This window comes from Pelodiscus sinensis, chromosome 20 (genome assembly GCF_052426305.1).
Source record: "Pelodiscus sinensis isolate ZL-2025 chromosome 20, ASM5242630v1, whole genome shotgun sequence".
In the NCBI taxonomy this organism is placed as follows: Eukaryota; Metazoa; Chordata; order Testudines; family Trionychidae; genus Pelodiscus; species Pelodiscus sinensis.
In genome coordinates, this window is record NC_143071.1 from 12,663,887 (window position 1) to 12,681,447 (window position 17,561).

Here is a 17,561-nt window from a genome sequence, read left to right on the forward strand (position 1 = left end):
GTTTCTTCCTCCAGCTTTCCCTGCTCATATGTAGAGAGACCACCTCCCTCAACATGTATAGGGGTCACACTCACCTACACATATATAGGGGAGATTATCTCCTCCCCAATCCTACCTATAGTGTGGCATTCTCTTCCTGCCAGATAAAGTACTGCCCCCTCCTCATTTTGCTTATTGGGTTGTGCCCTTACCCTGCCACCTCACCTATATAGGAACTATCCCCTTCATGGGCCATTTGTATAGGAAGAGTCTCTCTCCACGTGTTTAGCAAGGGCAGTGTAGCATTACTTGGTCTGCAAAACAGGCTGTGTCTAGACTGGCCAGTTTTTTCAGAAAATCAGCCACTTTTGCGGAAAACTTGCCAGCTGTCTACACTGGCTGCTTGAATTTCCGCAAAAGCACTGTAAGAAATCAGTGCTTCTTGCAGAAATACTATGATGCTCCCATTCGGGCAAAAGTCCTTTTGTGCTAAGCTTTTGTGCAAAAGGGCCAGTGTAGACAGCTCAGATTTGTTTTGCGCAAAAAAGCCCTGATCGCAAAAATGGCGATCGGGGCTTTTTGCGGAAATCGCGTCTAGATTGGCATGGACGCTTTTCCGCAAAAAGTGCTTTTGCGGAAAAGCGTCCGTGCCAATCTAGACACTCTTTTCCGCAAATGCTTTTAACGGAAAACTTTTCCGTTAAAAGCATTTGCGGAAAATGATGCCAGTCTAGACGTAGCCCTAAAGTATTGTGTCTTTGAGGCAATTCTTAGGAACACATGCAAACTGTGTCTCTAAAGCACGCTGGGTTACAAATCAAAGGGCAGACCTTGATGCATCTGACACACTGAGCAGGGCAGAGGAGGAAGAGGCATGTGACACCAGTTGCTTCTGAATTTGGCCTTCCAGTGTGTAAAATGCTTTGGGGTCTCTCAGGATGAAAACAACATAAATACGCTTGACATGTTGCTATGGCAGCATCACTCAGGGACCCCAGCAGCCAGTAGAGCAAAATGGAGAAGTGTAAGTGGAATATAGTCTCCACAGGCTGTACTGCTATATTAAATATTGTGCTCACCAGATCCTCCTAGATTTCCCTACTTGGACACAGTATCCCTTGGTTAAGAAAGATTCGCGCAACACTGGACTATTAGCGGTGAACGAAGAGTCTGACTCACAACACCATTACAGTAAAGTCTCGATTATCCGACCTAAATGGGACCGGAGGATGGTTGGATAATGGAAATGTCGAATAATAGGGATAATTCTTTTAATTTTATAAATTCACCCTTTGTAATACCTTGCGGGGTCCAGTTCTGAATCTGCCACCTTGATCATCACTAGTATTTCTCCCAAACAGGAGTAAGATCTAGGGCTCTGCCTTGGGACTCACACGGCGGGGGGAGGGCGCTAGGCCCAGCAGTGCCCCCCGGGGCTGCCCAACTCCCTATCAGCAGCCACCAAGTTTGTGGCGGATCCCAGCCCCACTCTCACCTTGGGCCGGGCGGCGCTGGCTCGTGGAGCAGGGACCCGGTGCGCTCCAGCCGAGGGGCGGGAGCAGAGCAGTAATGGCAGCAACGGTGGCGGCTAAGGGGGAGCACCTCCCAGGCGGGCTCCGCTCTTTGTCTTGGTGGCGGTTGGCACACATGCTGCCCCCTCCCCAGTGAATTCCGGCTGCTGCATCCTCGTGAGGGGCTGCGTCCTCCCCCTTTCTCTTCCTTTCTCCTCCCCCAGACCCCTGGACGCCCCCCTTGCTCCGGCCGGGAGCCGGGCTCACTCCACAGTGGAGCATCTCTCTCCCTCCTCCCTCCTCCCCCCAGACTGCAAAGCTTTGGGAGGGGGAAGTGGGTCCAGGCCCGAACCTAGGACAGCCAGGATCAGGCCCCAAGCAGGGCATGGGCCCAGCACACCTGAGCGCTGGGCAAGCCCTCAGCACGGGCATGAGCTGCCCCAGGCGTCGGGTGGGGAGGCAAGGTTGCCGAGCCCACACTGCGTGTGCCAGGCTGAGGAGAGCTCCTGCCCACTGCTGGAAAAAGGGAAAGCAAGGCCATTGTGGTGCGAAGCGTCCCTGGAGCCCCTTGCCATCACGTGATGGGCGGCACATCGGATAAAACGGAATGTCGGATAAGTGAAGGTTGGAAAATCGAGACTCTACTGTATTACCACCATCTCATGGATGGATAATGAAATGCAAGCTTAGCAAACGTTAGTTCTCTCTGGTTCCCCTGTCTGATTGCTTGAGTTTTTGACAAAGAGTCCAGGGCTATCAGCTAACTGGACCTCCTCATTCTAGCTAACTGGTCCATAAATGGGTCTGTGACTTTGTGTTGCACATCTAGGCTGGGGGTGATCTCTGAACAATCAGTTCTAGACCAGGGGTGGGGAACCTCAGGCCCGGGGGCCAGATGTAGCCCCTGGGTTGCCTGGATCTGGCCCCTAAAGCTTAGGGTCTCCCCCAGCATTGGGGAGCCCACACTGGCATTCCAGTCTCTCTGCAACCTCCAACCCCTGAGTGATTTTTCTGTGGGTCAGCCGCCCCCGACCCAAAGAACCTTGTAGCTGATAGCAAGTTGGTATCTTATGTCCCTCCTCCAACATGTGATTTTGATACCAATTGTGGACCTGGAACCTTCTTTCTGAGATGAGATTACTAATGCGGGTATGCCATACAGATCTGATTCCATCCATGCACAGATCAGCTATTTATGTTAAACAGACTAAAAAGTTTCTATATTTTACTGGTTTGTATTCTTTATGAAATGCCCACATTGTTTTTATGCCCCCGGTCATCACTTGGCTAGCCATAGTTGGACAAAGTTTGGTCGCTAACGTGTCTTTGTTGCTAAACTCTGAAATCCTCAGCTGATATAAACCTGCACAGCTCAGCTGACATCAGTGTAACCACAGGGACTGACATCAGGTGAGGATCTGGCTCTATGAGTGGGTGATGACAAACCCTAATGTGCTTTTCACATGACAAGGAATTATTGGTTCTTTCACCATGTGCTTGGTTAAATAGTGCACTGCTTTTAAGATCAATAAATACACATGCTCCCCAAAATTGCAACAGGTGAAAATCACCCCTCTGCAGAAGTCCAGCACAAGATTTGTATTTCACTTTTAAATTCCACTTAAGCTTGGAATAATGTTTAGGTGAGCCTGACACGGCGCATGGGGACCTTGTGCTGTGCCTCAGCAGAGAGGGAATTTCACCCAATATTAAAAAGCCAATAAAACCATCCTTGTGAGTCAGAGAATGATGTTAAACATGCAGTAAGAACAGATGCCTTGAAATGACCTTGAGGGATCACACAATCTCTTATCTTAGAAAGTCTTGACAGTGTAAAGGACTAATATGGGAGCTAACTGTTGTCTGTTACTTTACAGTAAAGCTCAGATCCATGGAGATATTTAGGCTCCTAACATCCATCTAATTAAATGGATGTTTGGAGGCTAAGGACCTTTGAAGATCTGGGCCTAAGAGTTCTTCATTGCATTGTCTGGATAGCACTGAAGTAGCTGTTGTAATACTCTAAAGTGCCCGCCCACCTCTCTGGCACCTTCGCGGGAAAAGCAATGTATGTCTCAATGTTATTCCAGTGCATAAAACTTGTAACTAAACGTGCAATTTCTATTTGCTGCCATGTGGGACAGTGATTACAAATGCACATGGATCCAAGCACTTTTGAAAGGAGTCGATATACTCATTTGTATAAAATTATTATTTCTATTGCCATAGTGCCTAGGAGCCCTCATGCTGGATCAGGCCCTACAGGTAGGTGCTATTCAAAGAGGGGTTTGTTTTCTTAACGAAACAACAAGAAAGAAATCCATATGCAAAGAACAACTCATTGAACACAAGGTTTTTTCAGTTACAGACTAACACTACCCCTCTAAAACAACTAATTGAAAATCGTGGGTCACTATTTTGGGTGGTTGAGGATGGGGTTCTTAATAGCACCTACCTGATTAGGAGCACAAATACCATTGACTTGGGATTTATGCTCCTATGTCACTAAAATGTGTGTGAAAATCTCACCTGATATTCACAATGTAAATTACCTGATTAAAAATCACGCTCTGATGGATTCACTGCCCAACCCTACTCCCAGAGAAGTCAATGGAAGTCTGCTATTGACTTCCGTGATGCAGAACAGAACCAATATTTGGATATGAGGAGAGCATCCTCCATCCGGTGCTCATATGAGGACAAGACCTGACAAAGTTGAAAACATGAGCAAACACAATCGTGTCCAGATCCAGATACATTTCACTGTTGTTTGTCTTGTACACAGTTTCCACAGCTGGAAAAAAATATCTGCTACTTTATATTTTCCTCTGTTATTATGGCTCTGAGTCATCCTGAGAAATTCATGAAGATAAATAAAGATTTGGGATTTTGCCAATTTTCATGCATTCATTTACATATCATCTTTAATTCCATTGTGTTCAATTCATACAGAAAGTCTGGGAAAGCATTGTATAGCCTTAAACACTCATCGTACCTACAATATGTACGTTGGTGTCTACATATATAGAGAGTCTTTAGAAATTAGAATCGATTGTTGCTGTTGTATTGTTGATCACATGAACTATAAGGCTTTCTTACATAATCTCATGGCCTTTCTAGCTGATCATGATCCATACTGAGAGCTACATCATCATAGGTTTGATATGGACAGTTCTGTGAGGCGCTGCACACTCTTAATTCCTGCTGAAGTCAAGGGGAATTCACTATCACTTAAGACAGCAGTGGGCAATAACTGGCCCAAGTCCTGCAGAAAAGTCAGTAGTGCAGCCTCCCCCACACTCACTCCATGCTGCTGCAACGTGCCGCTTCTTAGACTGAATGGGTAATTTAGTCAGCACAGCCCATTCAGTCACTGGCTTCTCTGCTGAGATAGGCACCAAGAGAAGTAAGTAGGGCCAGATGTGATGCAGGTACCTATTCAGTAAGGCTATGTCTAGACTGCAGGCTTCTTTCAGAAGAAGCTTTTCCAAAAGAGATCTTCCGAAAAATCTTCTTCTGAAAGAGAGCGTGCACACTGCAAAAGTACATCGAAAAAGTGATCTGCTTTTTCAACAGATACCGTCCACCCTGAATGGACATTAACTCGCATGTAAGCTGTGATTGCTATGGACTGAATGGCTACCAGGACACCTGTGCTTTATCCTCTTTCCTCTTCTTGCAAAAGAACTCCCTCTTCCCAGTCCACACACGCCTTTTCCTGAAAGAGCTCTTTTGGAAAAAGGCTTCTTCCTCATAGAAAGAGATTTACCGATGTCGGAAAAACCTCTCCGTTCTTTCAATTTTTTTTTGAAAGAATGCAATTGCAGTGTGGGCATAATTGAAGATTTTTCAGAAAAATCGCCGTTTTTCAAAAAAAACTCTGTAGCGTAGACATACGCTTAGTATTAGCTTGAGACTATTTACATTTCATCTAGACAGAGAAAGCACCTAAATTTAGGCACCTGAGAGTGAAATTCTATTCTCTACAGAAAGCCAGTGTAATGCCGACAGGAACCTGTGATCTGTGAAGTTTAGGGTATGAGCCTCTACCACTTGAGCTAAAAGCCAGTTGCCTCTCAGTTAAGGCTGTAGAGCAGACTCATTCTTTCTCTCTGTAAGTAGACTAAGTGCCAGTAAACCCAGGAGTCTACACGGCTCTTTTTTGCGCAAACCCCCCTCTTGCGCAAGAGCCATTCTTCCTGAAAAAAAGTGGAAGAACAGCTCTTGTGCAAGCGGGAGGTTTTGCACAAAAGCCTCTTGTGCAAAAAGCAGCCACTCATTATTTATGCAAATGAGGTGTGGTGATATTCCACACTTCACCTCATTTGCATATTTCTTCCGCAAAACAGCGCCATATAGACATAACCTAAGTGTGTGGGTTACACCAGCATGAATCTTGTGTGGGTTACACCAGCCCTCAAAAGAGGTTTTCACTGGAACTTAAGTGATGCATAATACTGCACAAGTCTGAACATCACCCTACATCCACATTTAAGTATCAGACTTCAGTGGGGTTCCACACAGAGATACCCACACACAGAGTTCAGTGCAGAAGCAGGATCTGACCAACACTCTAGCACTAACCAACTACAGATTGAACCTCTCTAGTCTGGCATTCTCTGGACCGGCAATATCCGGGATCCAGAATGATTTTACTTAACAAGATGGCCACTTATCATGGGTATGGCCAAATTTCCCGTGGTCCCATTATGTGTGTTTACAGCCACCAGTCCTGGCTCCCAGTGTTCTGTGCTATTATTTAGTTCTAATTTACACCTAAATGTCTTCTAAGAGCCCAGGAAGCAGTAGAAATGTTGGTAATGCTGCTAGACAACATTGACCTCCCATGGTCTGGCAAATTCTTTGGTTTGGCACTGGTCAGGTCCCAAGGGCGCCAGACTAGAGAGGTTCATCCTGTAGCGCTCCCTCTCAGTACTAAATATTTCACTCTCCATTGAAGGCTTTCGCTGTGGGCACTCATTTGTGACGTGCTTTTTTTCTTTCAAAGACTTTAAGGAAAATAATATCCATTTCCTGTGTATGTTGTTACTTATTGTGTAAACAAACAGGAGCCTGTGAGGAGCAAGTCTACTTATCTGGCTGGATGAAGAGGAGGGTCACTTAAAAAGTGAGGGCAAGGAAAGAAAGGATTTAAAGTATTCTCTGTCTTGTCCAAGGCAATACATCCCAAAGATAAACAAGTCGATGCAGATCTCAATTTGGTTTGGCAAATGCTTCTCTTTCCCTGCTCCACTGCAGAGAACCATCAAAGACTTTGAAATGGATGCAGAAAGATTTTTAAACATTTCCTTTAGTATGTTATCTGAGTCTGAATAAAAATACGTGAGACCCTGTGTACTGCTAAAATAATTCTTTCTGCTCTAAAAGGCTTTCTTTGTATTGAACTGTTTCCACAGAAAACACATACCGAGTACTGGAAAAATCTCCTTTGAACTACAGAGTGCCTGCTCTTTCTGGTATAGGGACTGTGTTCACCAGTGGAACAACAGGAGATGGCCTTAAAAGGAACCAGTGGGTGGATGCTAAAGCCACACATATTCAAATTAGAAAAAAGGCACACCATTTTTAACAGGGTGGATGATTAGCCATTCGAACAAACTACCATGGAAGTGCTGGAGTCTACAAATCAAAACTAAATACCTTTCTGGAAGACAAGCTTTAGTCAAACACTAGTAATTGGGATCAACACAGGAGTACCGTAAGTGGATAGAATTCTGCAGCCTAGATCCCAGCTGCACAACACTCATCGCCACTGGATTCTAGGGTTGCCAAGTGTCCGGTATTGGCCCGGACAGTCCAGTATTTGCAGCTTCTGTCCAGTAAAAAAACACAGAAAATACCTGACATGTAAAATGTCCAGTATTTTCTGTTTTCCTCGGATGGAAGTCCACTTGGGACATTCTTCCCCTGCCACGTCTGGTGGGGATGGGGGAAAACGTGGAAATTTAAAGGCGCAGTGACTCATTTATTTTTTTTTGGCTCAGCCAATTTTTTTCCCACCATGTTCGGTATTTTTTTTAAACTATCTGGCAAGCCTACTAGATTCCCAGGCAACATGATCCAGGCAGTGCTGAAGGGCTGGCAGGGGGAGGGTAGCCCCAGCCCTGCCCCTTCCACAAGTGCAGAGCCGCCCTCCTCCACCTTGCTCATGGGCCAGGCAATTTTGTCCCCCCCCTTAGATTAGATGCTATAATGGCCCCTTCTGGCCTTACATCTGTGAATCTCTGTGTCAATAACCCTTGTTACTGCTCTCACACATCACCAAAATGTTGTTACCTAGCACACAGCCAGCCTCTATGAACTGGCAAAGTTATACATTTATTCTCTGCCAGTGGCCAGATGCTTCAGAGGAAAGTAGAAAGCCTCTATTGTGGACAATTTATAATATAGTTTCTGTAGGGGACGTTTCCTCCCTTAATCCAGGCAATTAGTGACTGGATAATGACCTGAAGAAGCATGAGTATAACATCCCTTACTCATTTTTATCATGGCTACATTAACTACAGAGACCACTATTTATATTGGATATGGTAGTAATCTTGGAGCCAAGAGACCTGGGTTTGATTCCCAGTTCTGCCACTGACTTGCTGTGTGACCTTGGGCAACTCTCTTCACCTCCTTGTACTTCTTGTTCCCTTCCCATTCTTGTCGGTCTTGTACACTCCTCATAGCAAGCACTCTCTCTTAGTATGTGCATTTGTTAGTTTTCTCACAGCACTTGGCACTGTGGGACCCTAATCTCAGCTGAAACTTCTAGGCTGCACTGTAGTACTATATAATAATTAGGGCCCTAATAAATTCACAACCATGCAAAATGCATCATGGACTGTGAAATCTGGCCTTTTGTGTGCTTTTACCCCCTATACCAGTGTTTCCCAATTTTATTTGGCCTACGGAACACTTTTTAGCTTGAAAAGGTTCTGTCTCTGTCTCTTTAAGAGGGGACGGGGGAGCGCCGGGTTCTTGTGGAACCTTTACTTTCGCTTAGCGGAACTACCAATTGGGAAACACTGCCCTATGCTATACAGATTTCACAGGAAATACTAGCAGTTCTCAAATGGGGGATCCTGACCCAAAAAGGAGTTGGAGGGGGATAACAAGGTGTAGCCAGACACAAAACCCCATCTTGTTTTTCCACGAGCCCCATCTTGTTTCCCCCCCCCCCCCCCAGAGAGCAAGAGAAAGGCAGTCAGCCTTTGATGCCCTGGGAACACAGGTTTGCTGCCTGTCCCTGACTCTACCATAAACAGAAACCAGACAGTAAATGGGCTAGCTGACGACCCGGGGCCTCCCGTCGCCCTGATGGCTAGTACCAGTAATTGACACGCCTGCACTGTCCCAGAGAGGAATCTTCGCCCATCACATACCAGAGGTGCCCATTGTCTGCATTTTCCCAGGTGTGAATTATGCTTTGCACCCTTCGTGGGAAACTTGGCATTCAAAGCCATTTTTCCTAATTGGCCACTTGAGCCCAGGAAGAAGCCTACATGACCCAAGGGGTATAAAAGAGGTTCAGCAGCCCACCCCATTTGAGCTCCAATCATCTATACCTGCTGGCAGGTATTGATTGTCTCCCGAGGTCTGTGGGACGCCCAACCTCGCCCTACTTCTTCCCGAGGGATTGAGAGAAAGACGCTGGCCACGCCAAGTCTGGAACGCAGGGGTGAGAATATGTACCTGCTATGTGTCTATTTTGCATGCATTTAATAAGAGCTCAGAGAACCAAAAGGGTTTCATGGTACCTGTAAGTGACTTATTAGTGTAATTTCTGACCTGTCCTTTGTAGTGGCTGTGTTATCTGTAACACAGTAGTAGCATTTAACAACTAAGTTTACCCTGTAACAATAAAATAGTAACTGTTTAAGCTTTAACCTGACTCCTTCAGTTGCTGTAACAGAACCAAGCACAATTTAAAAGAACTTCAGCCGGTCATAAGGGACTCACTGCCCTGACCGTCGGCTGACACAAGGTTATTTCAGGAAGGTCATATATTGCTACCCTCACTTCTGCACTGCCTTCACAGCCAGGCAGCTGGAACGTAGTGGTTGTAATGTCGACCGGGTGCTCAGCTCTGAAGTCAGCTTCCCACCAGCAGCAGTGCAGAAGGAAGGGAGGCCATACCATCCCCATGCTGCACTTACTTCTGCATTGCTGCTTTCAGAGCTGGTGGCTGCTGAACAAGGGCACCATTTATGAGAGCCTAGGGGGCAGTAGCCCTCCCTGGAGTTTGAACCCCTAAATGTCATGCTTGAGGTCTGTTTAAAGCCCATACCCTGACTCCAGAGACAGGTCTTAAATGCAACAGAGTTTGAGCTGTTTGCAGCTTTGCCTTTGGCGCAGGGAGTCTGTTATAAAAAGAGAGAGGCGGGGTGATTAAGAATAACAAAAGGCGGGGCATTCAAGTAGATTCATTAGATCATCGTGAAGACATTGGGTATACCACTTACAAGATAGAGGGGAAAAGAGTGGGAATGAGTGTTGTGCTGCTGGGATTTGCATTTGAATCACTGCTGTTAAACTTATAAATGTTCTTGAAAAAGGGGAGAACAATGATACACAAAAAGCTGACTGCAAAGAGTTACAACAGGATCTCCCAAAACTGGGTGACTGGGCAACACAAAGGCAGATGGAATTCTGAGTTGATAAATGCAAAGTAATAAACACAGGAAAAAATGATGGTGTCTAAATTAGCTATTACCACTCAAGAATGAAATGTTGGGATCCTTGTGGATAGTTCCCTGAAAACATCTGTTAAATGTGCAGTGGCAAAACTAACACAATACTGGGAATCATTAGGAAAGGAATAGATAAGACAGACTATATTGTAATGCCTCTACAGAAAGTCATTGTGTGCCCACATCTTGAATATATTATGCGGATCTGGTCCCCCCCAGTTGATTAGCTGAAAAGGTTCAGAAAGGGTAACAGAAATGATTAGGGGTAAGGAACAGTTTCCATATGAGCAAAGCATTAATGTACAATGAAGTCAATGGAATAACTCATCTTGGGGAGATGAAGAAAAACCCTTTAAATATTGCTGTCATCCCAAGGGGCATCCTTTTACAAGGAGCAGCTCATCAATTTCATTCTCAGCAGTTCTGCACTTATGAAGGAATAGGGCCCAATTCTCCATTGGTGCAAACTGACACAGCTGCTTTAACATCAGTGGAGCTGTGCTGATCTGTGCCACGGGAGGATCCAGCCCATAATACTAATTGACTTGACTGAGCACTGCACTCCCAACCTGAAGCAATTCACATTCCACAACAGCAGAAGAACCACTTAAAACATATTTAAATTCATTAAAATCAAAGATCATTCTCCAAACATTCCAACAAGCAGAATCAACTGGCGCAGGGGAGGGTGGAGACCAACAAAAGGGGGGGGGGAGCAGCAAAGGGTGGGGAAAAGAGAAGAATGGCTAATTGATCATGGAGCTCACAATGGTCAGACTTTGCCAGATACATGAATCACTTTCTGCTTTGCTATGAAGAGGAGCCTGGGAGGCTGTTGATGTGCAGTCAAAATCTCAAAGGCAGCCATACAGCACTGCAAGTGCGTCATGTAATTAGTGGAGCAACAGTATTGCTCAATTTATGGGCACCGCCCTCTGCTTTCTCAAAGGCCCATAAGAGTTTCCACTGGGACTTCTTCCAGTGACCTGTTCATAGCCGGGTGACTGAGGATTTTTTTTTTAATTCAGGTGGATGGCATCCCGCTGTCTAATAATAATATAGGAATGGCCACAGCAAACATTTACTTAACACCTTCCACCCAAGGATCTATGAGGTTGGTAAGTATGTCACTGATAGGAACAGAAAAGTTAAGTAACTCACCCAAGGTCACTCAGGCTATGTCTACACTGGTGGGTTCTTGTGCCAGAAATATGCAAATGAGGCTAAGCGTGGAATATCGCCGAGCCTCATTTGCATACCTAATGAGCCACCATTTTTGCGGAAGAGGCTCTTGCGCCAGAAGGAGCGTCTACACTGTCCCTTCTTGTGCAAGAAAAACCCTCTTGCGCAACGCCGTTGTTCCTGAAAATAATCAGCGTAGCAGCATTGCGCAAGAGGGTTTTTCTTGCACAAGAAGGGGCAGTGTAGACAGCTCCTTCTGGCACAAGAGCCTCTTCCGCAAAAATGGAGGCTCATTAGGTATGCAAATGAGGCTCAGCGATATTCCACGCTTAGCCTCATTTGCATATTTCTGGTGCAAGAACCCGCCAGTGTAGACATAGCCTCAGTGTCTCTAGTAGAGCCATGAATAGAAACCAGGAGTTTGAGCACCAAGTCCTTTATATCAACCACAGAAATACCTTTCCTTTATTTTTACCTACGGTGTTTCCTCCTCTTTATTTTTACCCCAGTCTCTCCTGTCTCTTTTTATTCTCTGCCATTGTCTTTCTTTCTCTGCCTGACATTGGGTCTTTCTTTCCCTTCTTCACTGCTCCTCTCCCACTGCAGTCTGTTGCCTACTCTGCCTTTCTCTCTCTGCTCTGTCTCCTTCCGCAAATCTTGGTGGCCTGGATCCTGTTTCCCCACCTCACCTCCACCTACCACAGTTCCCACCTCAGCTCTTATTTTTCTTTACCGCACATGCATAAAGAACTTCTATCACACCTCCCCTCTGATGAGCCAAGGCGGTGATGAGAAAAAGTGTGGGGCAACCGATACCTCCTGCCTCCTGCTCCCCTCTCTCTAACCCACTGTGATAGTAAGCTGAGAGAAAGGGGTGGAGGAAGAGGAAGCAGCCTGGGTTGCCTGATTCAGCCAAGTAACCCATTGTAAAACTTGCTCACCCCACATAGCTCTGCTAGAGGGACATCTCAGGAGAGATGAGTGACAGGATGAAACCCTTGAGACCTGGAGAAGGGGACAGGGGTCTTGAGGTCTGTCAAGGACTCCAATGACTGTCCTGCAGTCATGTGATCAGACATCCTGCCAGTGACAAAGTTCGGTGGAGTTACCATGGCTTTGTGCTATAGTTATACAGAGCTATTAAAGCATTGGCCTAACATATTAGGGTGAAATATTCACAGCTTTCACACGCTAAGCTCCATTCCACTTACGCCTTACGTGCAAAGATCAAAGGGGGTTATCGTTTACAATAGAGTTACTACAGGTTGAACCTCTCTAGTCCAGAATTCTCTGGTCTAGAAACGTTCATTGTCCAGCCGGATGTCCACTTTTCATGGGTATGGTCAAGTATCCCGTGGTCCCATAAAGTTTGTTTACAGCCATCAGTCCTGTCTCTCAGGGTATGTCTACACTACAAAGTTAATTCGAACTAACAGATGTTAGTTCTAATTAACTTTGATAGGCGCTACACTAGCGCTCCGCTAGTTCGAACTTAATTCGAACTAGCGGAGCGCTTAATTCGAACTAGGTAAACCTCATTCTACGAGGACTAACGCCTAGTTCGAATTAGCTAGTTCGAATTAAGGGCTGTGTAGCCACTTAATTCGAACTAGTGGGAGGCTAACCCTTCCCAGCTTGCCCTGGTAGCCACTCTGGCCAACACCAGGGAAACTCGTATGACCCGCTCCCGGCCCCGGACACCTTAAAGTGGCACGGGCTGGCTACTGTGCCCGTGCCAGGTGCAAGCCTGCCAGCACCCAGCCAGCAGATCCTGCACCTGGCACAAGATGAGCCAGCCACCCGATGCCACCCAGCCCTCCGCCTCTTCCCGGGACCAGCCTGGTGGGCTCCCAGGGCCGCAAGAGGCGGGCGCCCGCTTGGTCAGCTGCGGAGATCGTGGACCTCATCGAGGTTTGGGGGGAAGCCTCCAATGTCCACGATCTCCGCACTAGCCACAGGAACGCAGCTGTCTACGGCTGCATGGCTGACAGCCTGGCCGCCAGAGGCCACCAGCGGACCCGGGAGCAGGTCCGCTGTAAAATAAAGGACCTGCGGCAGTCCTACTCCCGGGCCTGCCTGCCAGGGGCTGACCCGGAGGCCTGCCCCCACTTTCAGGCCCTGGACCACATCCTGGGGGCTCACGCCGTGCCTGTCCCCCGGGTGGTCATCGACCCCGGGGCAGAGGGACCCGTCCTGGACACTGAGGAGGAGCCGGAGGACGCCGAGAGCCAGGAGCCTGCCGGGAGCCTGCCCAGGACCCAGGACCCCCGAGGAACCCCACAGACCACTTCTCCTGTGTTGTCCGAGGCCGGGGAGGCCTCCACTTGTGAGTACCATCATGCTCCCCTTATGTGTACGGGGGGTTGGGAGGGAGAAGGAGCCCAGCGACCGTGCGCCTGGGCTTTGTACACCATGGAGCAGCAGCTGGGTGTCATGCAGGGGCCTTGGCCTTGCAGAGGGGGGCTGGGTTTCACCCACCTTGTCCCCAGGGAGAACTGACTGCTGCTCTTGTTTCACCACAGCCGCAGCACCTGGGACTGCAGGGTGCACCACCCCGCCTGCAACAGCCACCCGCGCCCGGGCCAGCCGGCGTGCCAGAAACCAGGAGGACTACCAGCGGCGGCATCTCCGGTTCATGGAGCAGCTGCTCCGCAATCAGGAGCACTGGGTCCGTGAGGACCTTTGGCTGCGCCAGCGGAGTGTGGATGCGCTGAAGGAGCAGGGCCGTGGCCTCAGAGGCCACCTCCAGACCGTGGTGGACCGGTTCCTGCCTCCTCCTGCTCCGGCTCCTGCGGCTGCCGCAGCTCTCGCTCCTCCTCCCACCCCTGCTGCCCCTGCTCCCTCTCCCGCTTCCTCCGCACCCCCCGTCCCTCCTGCCCCACCCTCCACACTCATTCCCCCCTGAGGCCCCCGTCCCCACAGTGTTGCGAGATGGGAGAGCCAGCCGGACCCCCAAGCCTGAGCTTTCCTTTCCCTTCCTTCCCTTCCACCCCCTTCCAGCTCCCTCCTCCCAGGTTTCCCCCTCCCCTCTCCCATCCTCACTCCTCCCTCCTCCCACCCCAGTTATGTAAAATAAAGAGAGGGTTTTTTTGCCAAAACAGGTGTCTTTATTTGACATTAGGAAGGGAGGTTAGGGAGGGGAAAGAGGAAGGAGAGGAGGGTGGAAGAAGGCCCCGTGGGGCATGCAAGGAGAGTTCAGTCCTCCTCCTCCACATGGAAGCTCTCCCGCAGGGCTTCCTGGATCCGGACAGCCCCCCGCTGGACTTCCCGGACGGCGGCGGTGCGGGGCTGAGCATACTGGCCAGCCATGCGGTCAGCCTCAGCCATCCAGGCTGGCAGGAAAGCCTCCCCCTTCCTCTAGCACAAATTGTGCAGCACACAACATGCTGCCACCACGGGAGGGATGTTGTGCTCGGCGAGGTCGAGGCGGGTGAGGAGGCACCTAAATCGGGCTTTCAGTTGCCTGAAGGCCCCCTCAATCATGATGCGGGCCCTGGTCAGCCTCGCATTGAAGGCCTGGCAGGAGGGGTTGAGGTGCCCCATGTAGGGCTTCATGAGCCAGGGCTGTAGGGGACAGGCCACATCCCCCACCAGGCACATGGGCATGTCCACGTCCCTGACCCTGATGTGGCATTCGGGGAAGAAGGTCCTGGCGTGCAGCTTCTGGCACACGGAGGAGTTCCGGTACACCCTGGCGTCGTGTGCCTTGCTGGACCAGCCCACATTAATGTCCGTGAACTGTCCCCGGTGGTCACACACGGCCTGCAGGAGGACGGAGAAGTACCCCTTGCGGTTCACATACTGGGAGGCCTGGTGTTCCGGGGCATGGATGGGGATGTGCGTCCCATCGATGGCCCCCCCGCAGTTGGGGAAGCCAAGGGCGCTGAACCCCCGGATGACGGCGTCCGGGTCGGCAAGGCGGACCACCCTGCGGAGCAGCACCCAGTTGATGGCCTTGACCACCTGCGGAGAGACACAGCAAAGCGTGAATCAGTGGGGCACCCAGGTGGCTGGGAGTGCTCGTGCCCTGGCAGTGCCCTGCACCCCACTTCTGGGAGCAACCCCCCCGGGCGGCATGTAGTATGACCAGGAGAGACCGGCCACTCCAGTGCGGGGCACTTTTGCCTCCTCCCCACTTCGTCCCCCCATTTTCCCTGGGGCGGCCCATCCCCTCCTTGCAGCCCCCCTCACCCCCGGCCCAGTGGCCGGCGAGTGCCATACCTGCATGAGCACCCAGTGGATCTCCCCACGCCGAACTGGTTCCCGACGGATCGGTAGCTGTCCGGCATGGAGAGCTTCCAGAGGGCGATGGCCACACGCTTCTGGAGGGGGATGGTGGGCCTCATGCAAGTGTCCCTTCTGCGCAGAGCAGGGGCGAGCCACTCGCAGAGCTCCAGGAAGGTGTCCCTCTTCATCTTGAAGTTCTGGGTCCACTGTTGGTCTCCCTAGCGCTCCAGGATGATGCTGGTGTCCAGACGCCAGATGCGGCGGGGCACGCCGGCGTCCGGGCACCTCCGCAGCTGCGCCATGGCCCCCAGGGTGGCCAGGCAGAGAGGCAGGGAGCTGACGTGCACCAGGTGGAACCAGGCAGCCTCCAGCTATTGCTGGCAGGCTTGCAGTAGCAAGTCCATAAACTGCACCAGAAAGTGCAGGGCGAGCTCTGACTCTATGTTGCCACCTGCGGCGGCGGCCCCAAAGGGAAGCACCGACACAGACGGGCGCAGAGAAAAACACTTTGCTGTCCCTCGGCGAGGTAGGCAAGCAAGCGGAAAAGCTGAGAACCAGCTGTCCAGGGGGGTCCCTTTAAGCACGAGCCTCAGATAGCCTCAGACAGCAGCCACACAAAGCAACTACTGACCTGATGCCCTGCCAGAACCGGTTTCAGCTGCCCTTAAATGCGCCCCTGCGTCCAATCAGTGTGGACGCGTTAGTTTGAATTAGCAAAATGCTAATTCGAATTAGTTTTTAAGTCTAGATGCGCTAGTTCGAATTAGCTTAGTTCGAATTAACTAATTCGAACTAAGTCAGTTCGAATTAGCGCTGTAGCGTAGACATACCCTCAGTGTTCTGTGCTGTTATTTAACTCTAATTTACCCCAAATGTCCTCTAACAGCCTAATAAGCAGTGGAAATGTTGGTAATGCTGCTAGACAATATTGAACTCCCATGGTCTGGAAAATTCTCTGGTTTGGAACTATTCAGGCCCCGAGGGTGCAGGACTGGAGAGATTCAGCCTGTACAGGGTTTTAATTCTGATTGTAGAGTAAGTAACAAGGATGAAGAAGATATTCCTTGCCAAACTCTTCTAGATGGCACTTTCTCGCTGTAATATGCTAACAACCAGCTGTGGAGAGATTTTAAAAAAATTCTGGCTGGCGGTGCTCAAGCTAACAGTGGTGGTATCCACTATTTAAGCAATTAGTACAGTCAGAGTCTCAGAACATGAGGCTCCATTCTGGGGAAGTTGGACTGTCTTTTGGGAAGTATGAAAGACACTGCAAATATAACCAACAGAAAGGAGTGCTAGACAAAATGTGAAAATAGCAGACTTCTCGTATAAGTCGTGGCAATTCTCCAGAATGCCTCTTCAGACTTTGACTCAATGAACCTGTGGTGAGCAAACTAAAGGGATTGCATCTCCACCACCAGAAAGAAGTTTGCAACATCAACACGCCTCAAACAAAATTAATGGCAAGATTTCCATTGACTTCACTGGGACCAGGATGTCACCCCAGAAAGGGGAGTCAAAAGTACATGTATATTTGTAGTGACAGAGGCTGATAACATACATCTGGTTTGTGCACTGCTGGTCTGTCACCCATGTATAAAATAGTGCTTTGTAAATGTTAGCTGTGTGTAAACTTAACCACAAAAATCAAACAGACCCTTGCCTAGTCTTTAAGACAGTTTTTTTCCTGCTTGGATCTAAGGTAAACAACAGAATCCATGATATGAAAAATAACTAAATCTTTGATATTAAAGTCAACTGAATGAAGCCTAGAAATTCCTTTGATTGACCAACACGCTCAGACGTTATTGCATTAACATAAAAGCTGATGCAAACCAGCAATCCTTCCCACCAGATTTCTGAGCAATTAGGAACCCCTCTAGGTTTCAAAGGCATTGCGCTGAGGCACAGCTTTAAAAAAAAACATATGATATTGACCTTGCAAGGAACTCCACTTGAACAGACA